The sequence below is a fragment of the Tursiops truncatus genome, chromosome 3 (assembly GCF_011762595.2).
Source record: "Tursiops truncatus isolate mTurTru1 chromosome 3, mTurTru1.mat.Y, whole genome shotgun sequence".
NCBI lineage: Eukaryota > Metazoa > Chordata > Mammalia > Artiodactyla > Delphinidae > Tursiops > Tursiops truncatus.
The window spans coordinates 101,527,993-101,549,618 of NC_047036.1; the positions used below are offsets into that span (position 1 = coordinate 101,527,993).

At 42.5% G+C, this 21,626-nt stretch overlaps 1 protein-coding gene across 11 annotated transcripts in view; it reads left to right on the forward strand.

The window, feature by feature from the left end:
• The first annotated feature begins 20,714 nt into the window (after positions 1-20,714).
• Positions 20,715-21,626, forward strand: part of CSNK1G3 (casein kinase 1 gamma 3) — a 128,351-nt gene continuing 127,439 nt past the window's right edge. For all 11 annotated transcript variants that reach the window (XM_033853114.2, XM_019940909.3, XM_073802454.1 and 8 more), the window contains exon 1: positions 20,715-20,852. The gene's annotated coding sequence lies outside the window, so the exon portion shown is untranslated. The remainder of the gene's footprint in view (positions 20,853-21,626) is intronic.

Sequence of the window (21,626 nt, forward strand, 5' to 3'; positions counted from 1 at the left end):
GGTGGAGAGCATGAACTGCTGCACCAATAATGGGTCAAGTTGTCCCAAGCACCCGGGGGTGGGGGAGAGAGAGAGAGAGAGACAGAGACAGAGAGAGAGAGAGCCAATTTTGAATGTCAGTTTAGCCCCAGGGGTTTGCTTTCATCTCAAGTGCTGCTTTAGACCTCTATCTGTCTGTACACAGTCAGGGAATGAGAAACCGCTCTAGGTATTTCAAACATAGGTGATTTAATTAAGGCGTTTTTTTAAAAAATGAAAATATTATAAGATCCGGAAGATAAAATAAGGAAGGTGATATCTAGGAATCAGTAAGTGCAGGAAGTTGCTCTCACTCTTAACCTTGAAGATATTTGGAGAGCTAGCTTTATTCAAGAGTCACCTTAGCAATTCATATTTTTCTAGTTAATTGGGGGGTTTGTGTGTATATTGAGGTGGGTCTGGTTGGAGAATAGGGAAGGTAAAAAAAGAGGCCAGGGAGAAATTATCCTAGAAACTTTGTTCTAATGTAGGCAAAAAGACCCACAATGAAGATTATGAGAACCAAAGAATGATTTTGGAATTACCTCAGGGTCTAGAAGTGGGATTAAAATGGAATTAGCTTCAGCACACTTAGATCTGTTTTAGCTTCCAACGACAGAGGTACCCTTTGCTTCCTGTGCTTTACTCCCAGTAACTTTACCAAGCCAGTCTTCATAATCCAGTCTGAGAGCACATGACACTCTTCAGGATCTGCTTCAACGTGATCTAGAAGTCTACAGTTTCAAAAACGAGATAGAATTCAAGGTGGAAAAGAGGCATTTATTTCACCAGGGATCAACAAAACTTTACTCTGAAAAGGTTGTGGGTCCAGAAGTGTTTTGGAGCCCATTGTGGTTGAAATTGTTTGCTCATATGAGGTGATACAGAGCCAATGTCACTAAAAGTGTCTGTGAGCTATAATAGTAGGGGTGGATGGATAACATACAAAACAACTACTTATCTTTCTGTTGAATATCATGTACCTAAACATATTTACATATTATATACACTACTTAACACATGTTATGTCAATTATATATTACCCAAAGGCATATTATCAATATATTATACACATATGCACACATTTATAAGGTTGATGGCTACAAACTCACAGTGACACCCTTTATGACTGCCCATCCCACCCTGGATCTTGTCCAGTCTTGCCCAACGGTGTGGCGGCAGTCTCATGCCACATTAGAGAATCCGTAAAACATACAATCTACTTGCAGACAGTAGAGAGACATATGGGAAACTCACATTAGTGAGACCACAATGAAGATATCATAAAGGGAGAAAATATGTTTGAGGCAAAAAGAGGGTAAAAATTAGCTCTTTGGTGGAACTGGAATGTCTACCTCATCATGCTAGGTCATTTGAAACACATTTTGTTTTTCAGGAGCTGAAAATTTGGTAACTCACAATAGATTGATTTTAGTCACGTTTCTTAGGCTTGAGACCTGACAAAGATTTAAGCTGTTCTCACATTTTTACCTGAGACTTTCCAGGTTGTTAGAATCCCTGAAGCTTTATTTACTTTACGTGTGGAAAATCTGTACTAAGTAGGGGAAGGCATATAGAAGGGGAAAGTCAAGAAATAACTAAGATGTTTTGAGGTTTTAATTTACTTCTATGTTTTTGGCTCCCTAACATCTGTTCCCTCTTGTTTCTCAACACAGAGTGTTCGATGATCTGCTCAAAAGAGAACTGACATGGCATTCACCAAAAGGGAACACAAAGAAAAAGGTGGCAGTTTTCTCCAGCTCTCCCCACAACGAGATCCTACCCCTTTGTTGGGAGGCAGCCTCCCTCAGCAGCATCAAATCACCAAACAAAAGGCTCTGGCCATGGACTGGAAGGATAGGGTAACGCTAAATTCTGCTCATTTGCCATTTGATAACCTTCATTTAGCCTACTGAAAGCTAGTCTTTGAGAAAGAAAAGTTGTGTACCATAACACACACACACCTATATTAATTAACCTATATTCTGAATCTCACACCTCTCTGCACCTCCGTTACTAATTCTCTGCTCCTAGTCATCATGTTGTGTCTGTACTGTTAAAATTGCTTCCTTGGGGCTTCCCTGGTGGCGCAGTGGTTGAGAGTCCGCCTGCTGATGTAGGGGACAAGGGTTCGTGCCCCGGTCCGGGAGGAACCCACATGCCGCGGAACGGCTGGGCCTGTGAGCCATCGCCGCTGAGCCTGCGCGTTCGGAGCCTGTGCTCCGCAACGGGAGAGGCCACAACAGTGAGAGGCCCACGTACTGCAAAAAAAAAAAAAAAAAAAAGCTTCCTTAATGGTTGCCCTTTCAGCCTAACCTCTTCATAGCAGGCAGAGAGACCCTCTTCAGATGTAAATCAAATAATGCCAAGCTCCTTGTTAAATCCCCCAGTGGCTTTCCTTTACATTTCTCATTTGTAAAATGGACTTAATGAAAATGCCTGGGGTTCTGAAAATTAAATGAGATAAGTATATGGTATATAGTAAGCATTCAATAAATGTTCAGTAGTATCATTGCTAATATTATTTTATTTGTTCAATGTGTAATGAGTTGACAGCTATTTGCTACTTGAAACATTTTTTGAATTACTAGCGATGGTTCAGTTGACAATTAATTGGGAGAATCATTAACCATCACTAAATAAATAAGTCCCTGTTACTACACATTTTGGAATAATATATATATAGAATACACCTGTGGAAAGCAGCGTCATATGCAAATGATTGCCTGCTCTTGCTTCTTTGTTTGGGCTTATATTTTAAGATACCATTTTTTCTTTGAGTAAAATACCTTAATTTAATAACACTTTACTCCTGATTTACAGTCATTTCAGTCTTGTTGTACCTCAGTTTTGTCTGCTCCAGAAGATGAATACATTTCTCTTCAAGTTGCCCCTCAGGAACCCCTGGTATGAAATTCAGGAGTGCCACATTTAGGTCACAATAACCCAAATATACTCTCCAAATTTGGAAAAATACTAACAATGTTCATGCAATATGCTAAATAAATAGACAAGCAGAATCTTAATTTTTTCACATATTTTCTGTATTCAGTTTTATTATTAAAGGAGCCAAGGCAGTTTACAAAACTACTTACAGTATAACAATATAAAAGTGAAAGGGGGAAATAATGTATGAAATAAGATTATCCCAGAGTTGGTTCCCAACATGCATGTCAAAAGGTATGTGGACTTGCGGCGAGCCGTTTCTGACCGGCAGAATAACGAGCCGCCACACGCAAGATTCTTCTCGTATCACACTTTATTGGAGCACAGCTTGGTTGAAGAAAGATGGAAGGAAGACCCCGCAATCCTAGAGCAGTCTGCTTATATAGGGATTAAGAACATGTGTCGCTCTGTGATTGGCTTTCGCCGATGGTGCGATTTGTGAGCCAGCATCGGATAGGTCGCTACTTTACTTAGCGCAAGCGCAGTGGCCACAGGAAGGATGACTCAGCTTATTTCAGCTTCCTGCTGCGTAGCAGTTAGCTGACCGCGCCCTACATCTCCCCCTTTTTTATTTATTAGAATGACTCCCTATAGAGGTGCAATGGCAACAAGGCCTCTCTGTGCAAGGGCAATCATTTCGAATTATTCAGGGCGGAGAGCCAGGCTGCGGGAGAATCTCCTTCATTAATAGCCAGAAGTGCCTGAGTGAGCAGGACCCTATCTCGATGTGCCCTGATGCGCACACGACAGACCAACCAGAGACACAGCATAATCCCAAATACACAGCAGACTCCAAAGATTCCTACCCCCACCCACTCCCCAAAGAAAGAAAAGGCAGAAGAGAGCCAAGAGGCAAAATCTCCAAAGGCAACGGGCTCCAGCCCGGCAGCACTCAGTTGCACAATTTGAATAATCCTTTGTGGAATTCCAACTAATACAAAGACTTCGATTAAGAATCATCAGGAACATCCAACTCAGCATCTTCTCTGAAGTTTTCTTCAACAATTCTCGTCAGTCTTGATGGCACCCAGATCGGATCTTGATCCTGTGGGGAGACACAAAGAGATCCCCTGGATCGAGTAATAACACGATCCGGGCCCTTCCATTGATTGGACAACACATCTTTCCACATCACTTTGCCATAATTTTTATGGTTTGTTGCCACATGGCGTTCAGCAGAGGTTTCTTTATCATCATTTAAATGTAAAAAATTTATGGTAAATAAGGCAAGTGAAAGTCTCTGTCTAGGGGTACAGTTCTCTGCGATTCCCCCTTTTTGTTTTATTAAGAGTTCTTTAAGTGTGCGATTTGTGCGTTCTATAATTCCTTGTCCTTGTGGATTATAGGACAAGCCTGTAATATGAATCACCTGCATTTTTTGACAAAAAAGAGCAAAGCTTTTGGAAGTATAGGCTGGGCCATTATCAGTCTTAATCTTAGCGGGTTTGCCCCACGCTGCCCAAGCTTCAAGGCAGTGGGTAATAACATTTTGAACCTTTTCTCCAAAAAGAGACGTGGCATGTACCACTCCAGAACAGGTATCCACTGAAACATGTACATATTGGAGCGTTCCAAAGGAGGAAACATGGGTAACATCCATTTGCCATAATTCATTTGGAAGAATGCCTCTGGGGTTAACCCCAGTCTTTTGGGTAGGCAAAAATTGGGCGCAAGCAGAACAACTCTTCACAATATTCCTAGCCAAAGCTCTGGTAATGTTAAATTTTTTTCTTAAGACTGTAGATGACACATGATATAGCTTATGAAACTCTTGAGCCTGTGTCGTAGAGTCTAGCGCTGTTAGAGCGCGTGTGGCCAGATCAACTTGTTCATTAGCTTTAGCCATGGGGCCGGGTAACAAAGAATGAGCCCGAATATGGGTAATATAAAAGGGATGTTGACGATGTAATATTTGACATCTTATTCCTGTCAACAAGGAAGCTACAGTGCTAGATGTTTTAACAAAAGAAATAACTTCTAAGTGCTTGACAGCATTCACCACATATAAGGAATCAGAAATTAAATTAAAAGGCTCTTGAAAGCGTTTAAAAACTTCCAAGACTACTTGACATTCAACCACTTGAGGAGCATCAGGTCGACATTCAATGATCACTGGTTGTTTTCCTTGGACCATATAAGCTCCTTTTCCCGTTTTAGACCCGTCTGTATAAATGGTCAAAGCATTAAACAGTGGCTGATCTACAGTAATTCTTGGGAATACAACAGGTTGTTGAGTCACAAACTTCAAAAGTTCACTCTTTGGCAAATGATTATCAATAATACCAGAAAATATACATATAAGTATAGACCACTCGGAAGTAGCTGCTGCTAGCACTTCTACTTGATCTTTCGTATATGGGACTACAAGCCTTTCGGGCGTTCTTGCAAAAGAGGAAACACATTGCTTAATACCCAATAAGGCGACCTTGGCAACCATAGATGGGTAATGTGACAAAGTTCTCATTCCCATAGATTTGGTGTGAATCCACAATAAAGGTCCACTTTGCCAAAGAACACCCGTTGGAAACCCCAAGGTAGGAAGAATACACATCCAAACAGGTTGAGAATCATCACAGCGTTCTAATTGTGCATTTGTAATAGCTTGTTCTACCTTTTGAAGTGCCTGATGGGCTTCTGGGGTCAATTGGCGTGGGGAATTAAGATCAGGATTTCCCTCTAATACACTAAACAAAGGTTTTAGATCCAAGCGGGTTAAACTTAAATATGGCCGAATCCAATTCACATCTCCAAGCAACCTTTGAAAATCATTTAATGTTTTTAAGCAATTAGTCCTAATCTCAATTTTTTGAGGTACTATCTTATTCCTATGTACAGTAGCTCCTAAAAAATTTACAACATCTCCCTTCTGTATTTTTTCGGGAGCAAGAAATAATCCCCTATTCCCTAAATATTTGATCAAAACGCCTAAGGCTTGTTCAAGCAACTCCATACAAGGGGCTGACAATAAAACATCATCCATATAGTGAATAATCCTAACTTTAGGAAATTCATTTCTTACTGGTTGCAAGGCCATATCAACATAAAGTTGGCACATAGTAGGACTATTGGCCATACCTTGAGGGAGCACAACCCAATGATATCTCTTATCGGGCTGTTCATGATTAACAGAGGGCAGAGTAAAGGCAAATCTTTCTTTATCTCGACTATTCAAAGGAATAGAAAAGAAACAATCTTTAATATCTACTGCTATAACAGGCCAGTTTCGCGGAAGTGCTGTCAATACTGGCAAACCGCGCTGTATAGGCCCCATAATTTGCATTTGCTGATTTATAGCTCGCAGATCATGAAGCAAACGCCATTTCCCTAATTTTTTCTTAATAACAAAAATCGGAGTATTCCAGGGTGACTGGGAGGGTTCTAAATGCCCTAATTGTAGCTGCTCATCCACTAGTTTGGATGCCGCCTCCAGTTTTTCCTTTGACAAAGGCCACTGAGGTACCCACACAGGTGTTGTGGTCCTCCATGTAATAGGAATCATAAATTCAGTGACCCTTGAGAAAAACCCAAGTCTCGGCGGTTTAAATTTCCGCGGGCTTCTATAGGGGCGGTCATGCCCTGTAACTTACGTCCTATCCCTCTATTAGGTATAAATCCCGATTTAAGCATAATATTTTGTGCGACTTCAGAATAATCATTAGTAAGTCTAAGTTTCATTTGACTTTGTACATCCCTTCCCCATAAATTAAATGGTAATCCCTCAACCACAAAGGGTTGAAATCTTCCCTTCTGATCTTTAGAGATCCAAGTTAATTCCTTGGAGCTAACTTTGGGTGTCTGTGCATATCCTAGACCTTGCAAGGTTTGAGAAGACTCTTGTAGGGGCCAAGAGCCTGGCCAATCTCTAGTAGTTATAATGCTCCGATCTGCTCCGGTATCTACCAAACCTAAAAATGTTTTCCCTTCTACGGTTAGACTCATCATAGGACGATCATCAAGGGATAATGACAAAAAGGCTGCAGAACATGCGGGATAATTTTCATGAAAAGAAGGCAAAATCAACAATTGAGCTATCCGATCACCAGGGGCTATAGTAACGATCCCTCTAGGGGATTGACACATTACCTTAATGACTCCGGTATAATCAGGATCAATCACTCCGGGTAGGACAATAAGTCCTTTTAAAACGGAGGAAGAACGACCTAACACCAGCCCAACCGTCCCTCTAGGTAGTGGCCCTTTCATGTCTGTATCTAGGGGCTGTATGCCCATGGTTGTTGTTAATACCATTCTGGAGCTGGCGCGGAGGTCCAACCCTGCGGAGCCTGACGTGGCTCGCCTTGGGGTCGGAGTGGCTGAAGGTTCACACTCTCGTGGGCCCCAAAAATCTTCGGGCCCTGGGACCGGGGGCCCGTTATCCCGTTTTTTGAATTGGCTGTATGGATATTTCTTGAATTAGCTACCTGTGCAGCGGGCTGAATGGGCTGCCCATTTATATCTTTAACAGATCTACATTCATTAGCCCAATGTTTTCCTTTTTTGCATCTAGGACAAGTTCCTGGAACTCTTTGAGCTTGTAGCATTTTAGGTCTCGCACCTGCATTTTTGCACTGTTTCTTAATGTGCCCAGGCTTTCCACATTGGAAACAAACCCCTGACTTGGCAGGGTTCTGAACACTGTGGGCGGCAGCCAGCACAGCCGCAGCAAGCCCGGTATTAGACAAAGGCCCTCCGATCTCTCTACATGCTTTCATCCAGGTTTCAATGCCCTTCCCTTTATAAGGTGTTATCGCTCTGCGACACTCTTTTGTGCATTGTTCATAAACTAATTGTTTTACTAATGGCATAGCCTCATCTACATTACCAAAAATCCGTCCGGCAGCCTCCATCATTCTAGCTACAAAATCGGAAAATGGTTCTGTGCCGCCCTGTATAATCTTGGTTAAATTCCCTGAAACTTCTCCTTTGTTGGGGAGGGCTCGCCAGGCCCGCATGTTAATTTCGTTTATTTGGCTGTAAACTTGCACAGGGAACATGGTCTGATTATTTATCCATTGTCCCTGTCCCAACAGCATGTCAACATTCCAGGCCGGCTGCCCATTGGCAGCATTCTCCCGCGCCTGACTATGTGCTAGGTCAGACACGATTGATTTCCAATCTAGGTATTGCCCCATCGTTAAGCAAGCGCGGGCAATATCCTGCCAGTCTGTAGGTGTTAACGCATTTCGCGTGAGGCGCTGCAACAACATGATAGTGTAATTGGCGGACACGCCATCTCTTTTAGCCGCTTCTGCAAGATCCCTAATGAGCTTATGATCTATCATCTCACAATATCGTTGGCGTGTAGCTGGATCTTCAAACACGGGGAAAGCAGTGGCCAACTGGGACCATGTTTCCCGAGGAATAAAAGTGCACTTTGGCATAGGAGGGGGAGCATTAGCTGCCGCAACTGAGGTGGAGGCCTGAGCAGGGGCGGAAGCTCTAGCCTCCGCAGGTTTAAAATATGGTGGGCTAGCGAGCGGCGGCATGTACCAATGCTCATACCGCTCTTGTTCATATGTCGCGGCCGCTCCTTCTAAATCTTCCTTCTCTCTAGGATTTAATTCATCTTGAAACAAATATAATTCCTTAAACTCATCTAGGATTGGATATAATCCTGGCACCGTTTCTTGCTTTTCCTTTTGTTTTCTTTTTTCTCTTTTCATAATTTCAGGCCTGTCTACCGTAGTCCCTGTTTGTTCATTCTCTGATGCGCTATCTTGACACATGCTAAGAGCCTTGCGTCCTCGTTGAATAATTTCTTCACATTTTCCTTCCTTTAGGCAAGAAAGTATCATGCTCCACAAGGGGAGAGCGCCTCGAGAAAGTTCTCCCCTTGTGTTACACTCCTTTAGGTCTTTTCCGAGTTTTTCCCATGACGGAACAGTCAAGCTGCCTGATACCCCAAACCACGGCGCGGCACTTTCGATATCTTGTAGCAGCCTACTTATGTTTTTATGAGAGAGCTTTAGCCCTCGGTCCCTTAAAAGGGCTTGAATAGGCTCATGAAAATCAGTTGTAGGCTCCGTGGACGAACTATTCCCAAAAATGCTTGACTTATCTATCGGCCAGGGAAGACACACTCGATCGGGCTGGTGGTACCGTAGCCACAAGCAAACGAAAAACATGAGAAACACTAAAAGGACAAAAGCGAAAGTAAAAACTTCAGGCTCCAAACCCCCGAAAAACATACCTGACTGGACTACTCACCGACGGTTACCACTCCGTGTGTCGAGTTCTGAATCGGTCCTCCATGCAGGGCGCGAAGTTCCCGGGTTTCGGCACCACTTGCGGCGAGCCGTTTCTGACCGGCAGAATAACGAGCCGCCACACGCAAGATTCTTCTCGTATCACACTTTATTGGAGCACAGCTTGGTTGAAGAAAGATGGAAGGAAGACCCCGCAATCCTAGAGCAGTCTGCTTATATAGGGATTAAGAACATGTGTCGCTCTGTGATTGGCTTTCGCCGATGGTGCGATTTGTGAGCCAGCATCGGATAGGTCGCTACTTTACTTAGCGCAAGCGCAGTGGCCACAGGAAGGATGACTCAGCTTATTTCAGCTTCCTGCTGCGTAGCAGTTAGCTGACCGCGCCCTACATGGACTACCTAGAAATAGGCTAAAAAGTTGGCTCTAGGCTTCCTAGAAATCAGCGCTGGAAGTAAATATGAGTTAATTGATTTATGACATCTGTAAGATGAAAACAAACCAGCTGTTTAAAAGAGCCATATCTCTTCCTGCTATTGTAACATAAAAGGAATTTATTTCTTGGGTCCTCATGTAAAAGATATGATGTGATATAGTAAATATTATCATTAAAGTATTCCTACAGTAATTACTATAATGAGTCTCATAGGGCTGTTTCTTAGAATGTCCCTCAATGAAAGCAATATCACAACAGAAAGGAAGAGTTTGATAAAGCAAGTCTATGAAGGTGTGTTTTGGGGGGCAGTAGAAAAGACACAAAAGAATGCGGGCCAGATACACCTGACTAAATCCAGTGATAAATTTGAGAGTATCTGTTGAAATTGGACTGCATATTTTTTAGCAAATCCTCCAAAAATATTTTTTAAGATGAATTTTCAGTATCACACAACAAGCAGCTTAAAGTTATACTCTCAAACACGTCTCTCTTGCTAATTAATGGCAGACCTATTAATTAGATGGACATCCTCTTATCAAAGCTAAGCCTAATCTGGACATGTTAGAACAGATACTACTTAATTTCAAACAATGTAACTTCCTATTGAGTCCTCAAGGATAAACTAGTTGAAAAGAATGCCTGGGGTATATAGAATTGTTAGCAGTTAACAGTTGGAGAATGTTTACTAAAAATAATTATTAATAACTATTTGTGTACTTACATGGCTGAAAAGACCTATATACATAACGAAGCCAATTGTACGCAGGTAAATATTGGCTCTTTGGTTTAATGATCCTTTCACTCATTGGGACTTGACATTTGGAATAAGAGTTGATTAAGATGTATTTGACTACAGACCATAGTAATTCTCTGACTGGTGCTGTTTTCTGTGAGTGCTAAAATCCTTGAAGCTGTGCTTAGAAAGAGGTCTTGGTTTTCCTTCAGCCTGTCCTTTTCCAGCCCTCTTTCATATGAATACTTATAGTTCCTCTAGTTCAGCTTGGTATAAATTACTAATTTAGGATCCTCCTTTCCCCCCCTTTCTTTCTCCCTTCCTCTTTCCCTTCTTCCTTCCCTCCTCCTTCTTTCTTTCTTTGCCTAAACAGGTTCAATCTAGAGGTCTGTATTGAAATTTTAGCTCTGCCATTCACTAGCTGAGTGATCAGAACGTTGCTTAAACCCTCTCTGAGTCTTAATTTCTCAACTATGAAAAGGAGAAAAGGACACTTACCTACAACAAAAGGATGGTTTTTAGAAAATGCCTGACACTCTTTATTCAGGCACTCAGTAGTTGTTAGTTTCAGTCTATCCTATTTATTATTATGTAAGGCTTGTAGGCAATACTGATAAAATTATACTAACAGTGACATTTGTTAAGTGGGTCCTTGTCTTGGCAACTGGGGTTAGGCTCTACCTCCTTAAAAAGAACTCAAATCCTTCTATTTGACTTTGTGCCTGTGGTAGGCAGAATAATTGTCCTCCCAAAGATGTCCACACCCTAATTCCCCAAACCTATGAGTATATTATCTCACATAGCAAAAGGGGCTTTGCCTTAAGATTAAGTTAAGGATTTTGAGACCAGGAGATTATCCCAGGTTATGCCGGAGAACTCAATGCAATCACTGAGAGAGGAAGGCAGGAGAGAATCAGGGGAGATGTGATGATGGAAGCAGAATTTGGTGTTATGTGATGATGGATTTGAAGGTGGAAAGTGGCCATGAGACAGGGAATGCAGGAAGCTTCTGGAATCTGGAAAATAGGAGGAAATGAATTCGCCCCTAAAGCCTCCAGAAGGAACATAGCCCTGCCAACAAAAAAATTTCAGCTTAGTGAGAACCCTTTTGGACTTCTGATATCCAGACCTGTAAGATAATAAATTTGTTTGTTTTAAACCACTAAATTTGTGGTAATTTGTTACACAGCAATAGGAAGCTAATATTGTGCTGTTTTCTGCTTGTCTCTCTTCCAAAGGCTCTGTTATTTGTAAAGTGTGGGGACTAAAGGTAATGATTGCAACTGAATTGGGCTTGTTTCTGCACCTTTTCAATGGACGGAGCTAAGAAATATCTATATAAGATTCCTGTGAGTTCATGATGATATTTCCCATCCAAATTCAGGATTATTGGCTATTTAGTTGGTCTCTTCTTTCATCTGTATCAACATCAGGGATGGTAGAATAAGATACCATAATTATTTTGCTTTATCCCACGTTACACATATAACACTCTCAGAAAAACAACAAGACTACCACCAACAATATGATTACTGAAAGGTTAAAAAAAAAGAAAACTTTTTGCGTTTTTTTTTTTTTTTTGTCCTTAGGATATAACCTATGAGGAATATATAGTCAATTTACTATATTTTAAAGTCCCTTGGAATTACAATCTTTTAAAAAATCATTTTACATGTACAGGATAAAATCATCATTCTTTTCCTCTATTTACCAGTCATCACTCCAATATCTGCCAGATAATTATTTCTATTTCTTTGGACAATGTTTTAGCCTATTGAGTTCAGTAATAATTAACATTTATTATAACAATCACATACAGTTGGGTTTTTCTGATATCTGGAAATGAATCCTAAAGGCAGGTTCTATTTTCTTTTTTGAAACCTTGATCATGACTCTGTTGCCTTTTCGACACCACTTATAAATTTCAAGTGAGATATCAATGTCTGGTTTAAAGGCACGCAGGAGGAAGCTGAAGACGGTAGCTTTGGTTTGGAGTCCAAACACTCCACAACTAGATTCTCTTTAGTATTCCAAAACCAGGATTAAGTTGATTAGATAACTTGTAAAAACAAGGGGTACCCCATCACTAAGTACTCAAGTAGCTATAGTAATTTTAGACTACAGAATTTATTCCACTGTAAAGAGACCAAGTTGATATCTCTTTGCTGATACGAGTCCAAATCAGAAGAGCAGAGGTAAAATACGGAAAGGCAATGAGATATAGGATGACATTGGCTTTCATTGTCATGAATATAAATTGACAAATACATACTACTATGTAACAGAGTAACAGTTCTAGAGACTAGCAAGTACTGGCATTTGGTTGAAGTTTGTTCTTAATTAATATCAAGTCACCCAAGCTGGGAGAAAACAAAGCATTAAGTCACAGTCCAGAAGGTTAGGTCTGCAATTGGCAGGGTTTCAGCCAGAAGCTTAGGTAGAGGTGCCTGGTGACTGGAGGCAGCTGCACTGAAATACAAAGCTTTGACAGGGTGTGGCCAGCTCTGTCAATTAGGAGAATACAAACCTGAAGCCAGGCAGCCTCACAACAGTAAGATAGTCAGAGATTATACTAGGGCGAAGCCAAAGACATGAAGCGGGACTGAACTACAGTTTGGAATTCCAGTGTTCACGTGGACACAGAGCCAGGCCACAAAAGAAAGAATACAAATAGGAGAGACAGTGGTGAGCTGAACCAAAAGCCAGGAATGAAAGCTTAGTGGTCCGGATTCTCCAGTTGCAAACGATAGAAACTTGCTCTGCTAATGCAAGCAAAACAGAATTGAGTGAAAGGCATTGTGCGTGTGTGTGGCGGGAGGGTGGGATGGGGGGGTGATAAGGGTGGTCTAACAGAGTTAACAGGAAGCTGGAGGTCCAGGTTTGGGCAGAATCCAAAATGCTCCAAAGGCTGGGAAGTAAGATCATAGCCACTGTCCTAGAGCAGAAACTGTAGGGTCAGAATGCTGCTTTTGGATGGAATGCAATTCCAACTGTTTTCAGATTCCATGTCCCTCTGCTCAAGATTCAAATTTAGGGGCAGGGCATCCATCTGGCATTGTTTGGGCAATGTGTCCCCTATTACTCTTCCCCACCTCATACCATACCTACAGGAAGCCAGAGCCCCAGGTCAAGGAATACAGTGAGATGGAGAAAATTTATCAAAAGGAAATCTGGGTGCCCTTAAGAAAGGGTAAACAGATGCTGGACAGCCAGTCCACCATGAATGTCCAAGTATACATGGTAAAATCAAGAAAAATAGGGCCTGGAGCAAATTAAAATACTGATTTGCTCTGAACCACTAATCCAGTTCCGTAATTCTTGGACTTTTAAAGCTATGGAACAGCTTGGGACCTGATATTTTCAACTATTGATTATCATTCATGTTGAATTAGAAAATGAAGGTTCTTAGGGGTCACATTGTAGCTAACAATGAACATACATTTAGTGCTTTCTATATGCTAGACACTGTGGTAAGTGGATATATCATTGCATTTAATCTTCCTGATATCTATATGATGTAGGTATTACCAGTTCATTTTACATATGAGCCAACTGAGGTTCTGACTACTTAAATTGTCCAAGGAAGGAAAATAGAAGGAAACTGAAAAATGGTATAATTCTAATTATAGAAGAAGTAGAATGAGAACTAAATGGAAGTGGGGTTCTAACTAAGGTATCCTCTCACATCAGTTTTAACTTTTGTTGACCTTGTGATCTTGTCCAGTCAGATATGGCATCGGTAGCACTATAGAAACAGGTGGGAGGATGACAATGTGTCAGGAATTTAGCAGTACTGCTTGGTGAAGAGAGTGATGAAGTTAAGACCAAGAATGACCAAACATGACACAGACTAAAGAAACATAATTAAACACAGATTCTGACCCCAATCAAGGTAGTCCTTTGTTCACTGTCCAAAGGGTGCAGGAAGTTCAGGCATGGCTTAGATGAGCTTTGGCAACAATGTGGTACTATCCAGAAGAAGGATATAGTAATCCAGTAAGCCTAGTCAGTGGGTGATATCTGAAGAAGTTTAGTAGTTTGCGCCTCAGAGCAGGACCTTAGCCAGTGACCTAGGGTCTAGTCAGAACTTGGACTAGTGAATAATTTTCCAAACCAAGTTTATACCTTCTCTATATTGGATGGGGTTCTGGGAAAGGCTACAGTTTCAATTAGAAAAGGAAACCAAGGGAGAAGTCCAATGCTATAGACAGGGAAACCATTATAAGGAATAACAGATAGGGGAGTGGCACAGTTGGAAGGCTACACTCTAATCCAGAGCTCCTACTTGGCACTCTGCTTCTTCAGCCAGAGGACTGTATGATTCCTGTGGGTGGGGCTGATGAGACACTCAGTCTTGGTCAGATGTAGCCCATGAGCTAGGATGGGCTCTTGAGAAAGATATTGGAAAACATAATTATGGAAAGCAAAAAGAGACCAGGGGAAGGAAAATGGAATAGGGACCAATGATTATGGCCATCTCTAAACCTTAGATTCATATACGATCCAGAATTCAAACTGTTTGTGAAAACATTACCAAAAAAAAAAATCACAGCTTTAGCTAACTCTTCCATTTATCACAAAACAGCATCTTTCAAACAGCCAAACTTTCATAAAAGCAGCCAAACTTCAGGTCTTTTAATGGAAAAAAAACAAAAATTAAATTGCCTACTTAGAGATTTAACCACTTTTTTGGCAAGACACTTTTACACTTTTTCATGGTGTTTGTAGCTTTTCTCTATAAACAGTTTTCTTTATTGAAGTCCTTTCTCTTAAGGATGTATTCTTTTCCTCTATGAGGTTTTAATGTTATGTTATTTACAATTGTCTTTCCTTATTTTTATCCTGCCTAACCTTAAGCTTCTCTTTCATTTATAGATGACATACTCTCTACATAGAAAGTATTCCTGGGCTTCCCTGGTGGCGCAGTAGTTGAGAGTCCACCTGCAGATGCAGGGGACACGGGTTCGTGCCCCGGTCCGGGAGGATCTGACATGCTGCCGAGTGGCTGGGCCCGTGAGCCATGGCCGCTGAACCTGCATGTCCGGAGCCTGTGCTCTGCAACGGGAGAGGCCACGACAGCTAGAGGCCCGCATACCGCAAAAAAAAAAAAAAAAAGTATTCCTTTGAGGAATGCTATGGACTGAATTGTGTCCCCCCCAAATTCATATGTTAACACCCTAGCCCCTAATGTGATAGCATTTTGAGATGAGGCCTTTGGAGATAATTAGGTTGAGATGAACTCATGAGGGTGGGGCTCTCATGATGGGATTGGTGCCCTTTTAGAAAGAGGAAGAGAGAGAGAGATCATATGCATTGAGGAAAGGTCATATGAGTACACAATAAGAAGGCAGCTGGCCATCAGAAAGCCAGGAAGAGAGCTCACACCAGAATATGACCATGCTAGCACCCTGATCTCAGACTTCTAGCCTCCAAAACTGTAAGAAAATAAATTTCTGTTGTTTAAGCCACCCAGTCTATGATATTTTATGTCAGCCTGAGCTAAGACAAGGAGTCTTAAAGATGTGATTATAAAATACAATACTGGAGGTTATGATAATAAAATATGATAAATCCTCTCAGATAAGTTCTGTGATTCTTCTACTTTTATTTTTGCCAACTACAGAATACTTAAAATCGTCCTTCCTGGGATGTATAAAACAGCGTCTTGACCCTTTCTGGCTTTACTCATGTAACAATCTGAAGGAAAGCTTGCTAAGTGGCAGCTTTCCCCAAACCTGACCTAGCTGCTGTCTGTGACTGGCTTTCTCCCAGAATCCTTCCTTTGCCTCCCCTGACTGCAGGCTTCACTGGGGAAGAGGTTATTTTCCTAGTCTGAGTAAAATGTGCTGCTTTGCTCCCAGGCTCTGGCTACTGTTACAGTGTCTCATTTTGCATTCTTCCTGTTTCTACTACCTACTTCTTCTTTTCCTCTTATTATTTTTTTAATGTTTAAAAAAATAAAAAATTTTGAAGGCACGTACCTTAAAATTTTTTTCTCTTCCAGTTTTGTTGATATATAATTGACATAGGGCACTGTATAACATTGTGTACAGCATAATAATCTGACTTACATATACATCATGAAATGATTACCACAATAAGATTAGTGAATATCCATCATCTCATATAGACACAAAATAAAAAGAAAAATTTTTTTCCATGAGATGAGAACTCTTAGGATTTAATCTCTTAACTTTCATATATAACATAAAGCAATGTTAATTGTGTTAATCGTGTTGTACATTACCTCCCTAGCAGTTATTTATCATATAACTTCCAGTTATAAGACCATTTACTTTTTCCTAATTACATCTGTCCTCCAGGTGAATGAATGTTTCCTGTGTTTTTATTTTGAAAAGTTTTGGTAAAGATTTTAATCACATAATTTTGTATTTTACATTTAACAGGTTATCACTTATATCATCTTGGGCAAGTCAGTTCATCACTTTGAGACCATCCTTCCACTTTCCTAACAGGGAAAAAATAATAATGGCTGCTATATTACTTCATAGGTTGTTGTCAGAATCAGACAGAATCATATAAATCAGAGTTTGTGCAAATGTTGGTTGTTACATTGTTAGTTGGGAAATATCTGCCTGTATTTAACTCAGCCAGATTGGCCACATAGTTAAGTGTAGATTAGTCTTTGGTGCTTGTTTGTATTTTTAGGGTATTTCTTTTTCTTTTCTTTTTTTTTTTTTGCGGTACGCGGGCCTCTTACTGCTGTGGCCTCTCCCGTTGCGGAGCACAGGCTCCGGATGCGCAGGCTCAGCGGCCATGGCTCACGGGCCTAGCCACTCCACGGCATGAGGGATCTTCCCGGACAGGAGCATGAAACCGTGTCCCCTGCATTGGCAGGCGGACTCTCAACCACTGCGCCACCAGGGAAGCCCTTAGGGTATTTCTTGACCAATCTGTGCAAAACAAGTTTGGCTTAGGAGAGTATTTTAATGGTATGAATGAGGGGTGGAGGGGAAAATGATTATAACACAAATCTATGTGTTAGTGCTCATAATCTTTAATGGTACCCTGGAAACTTGTATTTATCAAATTTCTCTTTTGACAAATGCTTTCTTTTCATGTCTTACAAGTGCTTTGCTTGAGAGAGAGATTGATAGGTATATTTTGCGGAAAGTAAAGCTGGTCATTTTTTCTTTTTTGGTAAGCAGCAAGATTTCAAGGGCTTCCCTGGTGGCGCAGTGGTTAAGAATCCATCTGCCAATGCAGGGGACACGGGTTTGAGCCCTGGTTCGGGAAGATCCCACATGCCGCGGAGCAACTAAACCTGCGCACCACAACTATGAGCCTGCGCTCTAGAGCCTGCGAGCCACAACTAATGAAGCCTGTACACCTAGAGCCTGTGCTCTGCAACAGGAGAAGCCACCACAATGAGAAGCCTGCGCACTGCAACTAGAGAATGCCCGCACGAAGCAACGAAGACCCAGTGCAGCCAAAAATAAATTAAAAAAAATAATAAATTTATTTAAAAAAAAAGATTTCAACTGGGAGAAAGAAATGGAATAGTTTTCCTGCTCTAATTGAAGGTCTTATTCCTACTGTCTCTCCACTCTGTTTGTATGGGTGTGTCTATGTGTGTACGTTGGCATGGCTGGGCAACCACAGTGAGTGTGCAGAAGGGTGAGAAGAAGAGAAATAGTAACAGAAGTAAAGAATCAAAAGATGTAAGGGAGATATTGGAACACTTATACTATCTCAGATATGCAATTAAAGGCACCCAGAAATTTTACTTTCTTTTTCTTCCCTTTTCAAATTCCCACTTGATAAATTGTTTTTTTCCTAAGGAATTCATGATAGTTTTAGACTGAAGTCATTTTGAAGTAACTCTCCCATCCCCGCTTGTTTTAATAGAAATATATTAGTAAAGCTTCTTTTGCTTTTATCTTGTTTTTCATAGTAATCATAACAGTTGTTGCATGCCCAAATGTTGGGACAAATATTTACTTATATCTATAGAGATATAAATTCAACAGAATAAAGTTCAGGGTGATAAAAAAATATGACACTGCTTTGGGAAACATGAAAACATATTAATAGTATATAAACACTTGAAGAGTAGAAAATGCTAGGAAATATGGGGTGACACAAAATATTAACTATATCTGATGTACAATATAGCAGATGGAAATTATGATCTGTCTGCTTATGTTGAGACATCACGCTACAGAACAAAGAGTTTTGATTGAGATGCAAGTAATTTGGTCTTTCCCTCTTTAACACAGGCTGTTTTCATATTGCCAGTTTTTTCCTTACAAGTTAATACAATGACATGAAATTTTATTGGCTTCCTACCTAGGTTACCTGCAGATTTTAATCTATAGGAGCGTCTAGGTCAAATTTTAACAAAAAGCAGCCTTTTCTGAGGTGTTTAAAAACATAAATGTTTATTCCTATCCATATATAATTTAAAAATGTGATTTGATGATCTATTTATAAACTTGTATTTCTTAAACATTTATCAGAACTTTGAGGGGTCAGTAGAGGTGTTCTTGATCTAAACTGAGGTTTTTGAGATGGAGAGTATAAAATGGTTTGTTGGTCATTGATGACAATAGTTCCCAGTATTGTAGACATTTCTTCTCCATTTAGTGAGATAGGGTTAACTTTGTTTCTTGTCTAGTTTCGGGTCCTGGGATATATCAGAAAAGTGGAGATGTCTTATTTATTAGGCAAATTATTCTCCATCCTGAGCATGCACAAATCTTCATTCCTTTTGAGTCTCTAACAGAAAGATGGTAGTGTGGTAAACACAGAAGCAGTCCTTACTATCACTTTCCTCTAAGATGGGTGATACCAGTCACTTCATAACCTTCAGTTTGAGAAAGCATAAGAGTAGAGTTAAAAAAAGGCACTGTTGTATTACAAAAACAAAAACGGCATCTTTCCATACTAACTACCCCCTGCAGATTACACATCGACCCTATCATCAGTCTGCTAAAGTAGAAATGGAGAATGAGATAAATCCTCAATTATTTTAAAGTGCATTTGTTTCACTGGAGCCTTTCAAATTTTTCGTGTGTGTGTGTGTGTGAGAGAGAGAGAGAGAGAGAGAGAGAGGGAGAGAGAAGAGACTAAAGACTTCCTTGATGCAGCAAGTGTACTGAAAATATAAAAATATGTTTGATAAATATTTAAACATAGCACCAGACTATGATTTTTCTTCATGCACACCTTTATGTCTGACTTTTGAAAGGTCTTTAGACACAATTTTTTAAAAATGATAGTTTCAGAGTCTTCTACAATGCCTTCATGGTGGGTCGATTTCCATATAGGTCTTCCATAGTAACATATCTTCATCCCAGTTAACCAACCATAAGAGAAAGAATGTAATCTTCTGCCTCCCCTCTGTGGGCAGAGTGGACAGTAGAGTCAGAAAACATCGGTTCCAATTTGTGTCTACAATTTGATGACTTGAGTGATGCTGGGCCTCTAGGAACTTTAGAAGGTTCACTAGAAAAACCGAGATAATAGCTACCACATTATATAGTCGAGAGGGTTACCTGAGCTCACAAACGAAGTTCTCTATAGACAGCAAACGGAATGCAAACGTGAGCCACACTTTATATTTCTAAGCAGCTGAATCCCTGATACAGCCCTGGATTTACAAGAAAGTGGGGGAAAATGTCAACCCAGTGAGGTCACTCCCTCTGGCCGGGCCCTACAATTCTTTGGCACCTGAAGGGCTGTGCTCTGTACACTCGGAAAAGCCTCGGCACCCCGACTTGGCACAATGGCGCCCTTAGGCTCCTGCTCACTCAAGCAGCGGGGAACTTTTCGTAGCTCCTCTAAACCATGGGAGCGTTTTCGCCCAGCTCTCTCCACAGACCTCGCCAAACGTCTCCTCCCAAGGCCTCACCCAGGGAGACATCTCGCATCCACAATTACTCGACGCTTGCTACGCTCACCGCCGGTGCGGAGGTGGGGAGAAAGGCGTGGCTTCGCTTTTATAAGCCTTGCCAGCCAATGAGCGTGCTGCCTCTCTTCCGGTCGGCGAGCCAACCAATCCGAGCAAGTCGGTGTAACCTTCGGCTCTACTCGGCTCTTTTCGCTGATGCGGGCAGCTCGAGTGGCCGCCGCCGCTAGAAAGACGCTTTCCTTTTTAATTTTTTTTCCAAGCGTTCACTTCCGGGTCCGGCGCCGATCCGGATGCCCGAGGCAGAAGGATGTTTGACCTCCGGATAAGCGAGGCGCCGCTGTGCATTCATTCCCAGCTGCATTGGTGGCGACAGCCGCGGCCCGGGCGGCGACTCTCCGGCCAGAGGCGGCGGTAGGACGCACCGGCAGTAGTGCGGCGACCGAGTCCGAGCTGCGTTATCTCCCTCGCTTGTTCCTTCCCCCCTACCTCGCTCGCTCCCTCCCTGCGTGCCTCGCTTTCCTCCTCCGGCCGCCGGCGGGTGCGATGTGCCGCCGCCGCTGCCCCAGCCGCCGCTGACTGACGGACCGGGGGGCGCCGCCCGCGCCCGGGACCGACCCGCCACTTGCGGCCGCGCCTTTGAGGTAAATCCCCGTTCGCGTTGGCGCCTGGCCGGGAGGCCCCGGCCCGGCGGCTGCCTCGGCGCGGCCGCGGCGCCTTCCTCCCCGGGTGGGGCTGGGCGGACTGGGGTCCCGGGCTGGGTGGGGTGGGGTGCGGCGGGGGCGGTGCCGCCGGCGGGGGCCCCGGGGAGGGGTGGGCGAGGACCCGGGCAGGCGGCGCGGAGGCGCGGGCTGGAGGCGGCCGCAGTCGTGGCCGGGGGGCGAGGGCGCCTTGGGCTCGCTGAGCAGGGAGGGGGCCGCGGGCGGCTGGCCGGGCTGGCCGCAGAAGTTGCCCGAGTGGTGCGGAGCGAGTGGGGACGGCGGGGAGGTGGGCGAGCTGGGAAAAGGCAGAGGCTTTTGGGGGGAGGGTTGAGAGGTCGGGAGTGCAGCCCCCAGCGCCCCGCGATTGTGTCCAGACAATTCCCTTTGGAGCGGGGATTTTAGGCAGGCCCTTCGGAGTGGGGATTTTAGGCAGGAGGGAGGGAGCCGTCTGTCGGCTGGAGGAGGTGTCAGGGGTCAGCATTCATTTCTGGGAGAAACTTCCCGATGGGGTATTTGTTTTAAGGGGGGGTAGGGATTTACCTATTCGATAGAGCTTTTGACTTAGCTCAGAACTTATCCAAGGCATTAGTCGGGGGCTCAAAATTACTCTGATGGTTACTGTTAGGGTGCTGCTTTGTTTGTTTCTCCCACTTGCAAAGGGGAAGTGACCCACAGGAGCGTCGGCTCTCTTGGTCCACAGCCCCCGCGTTTCTTTTC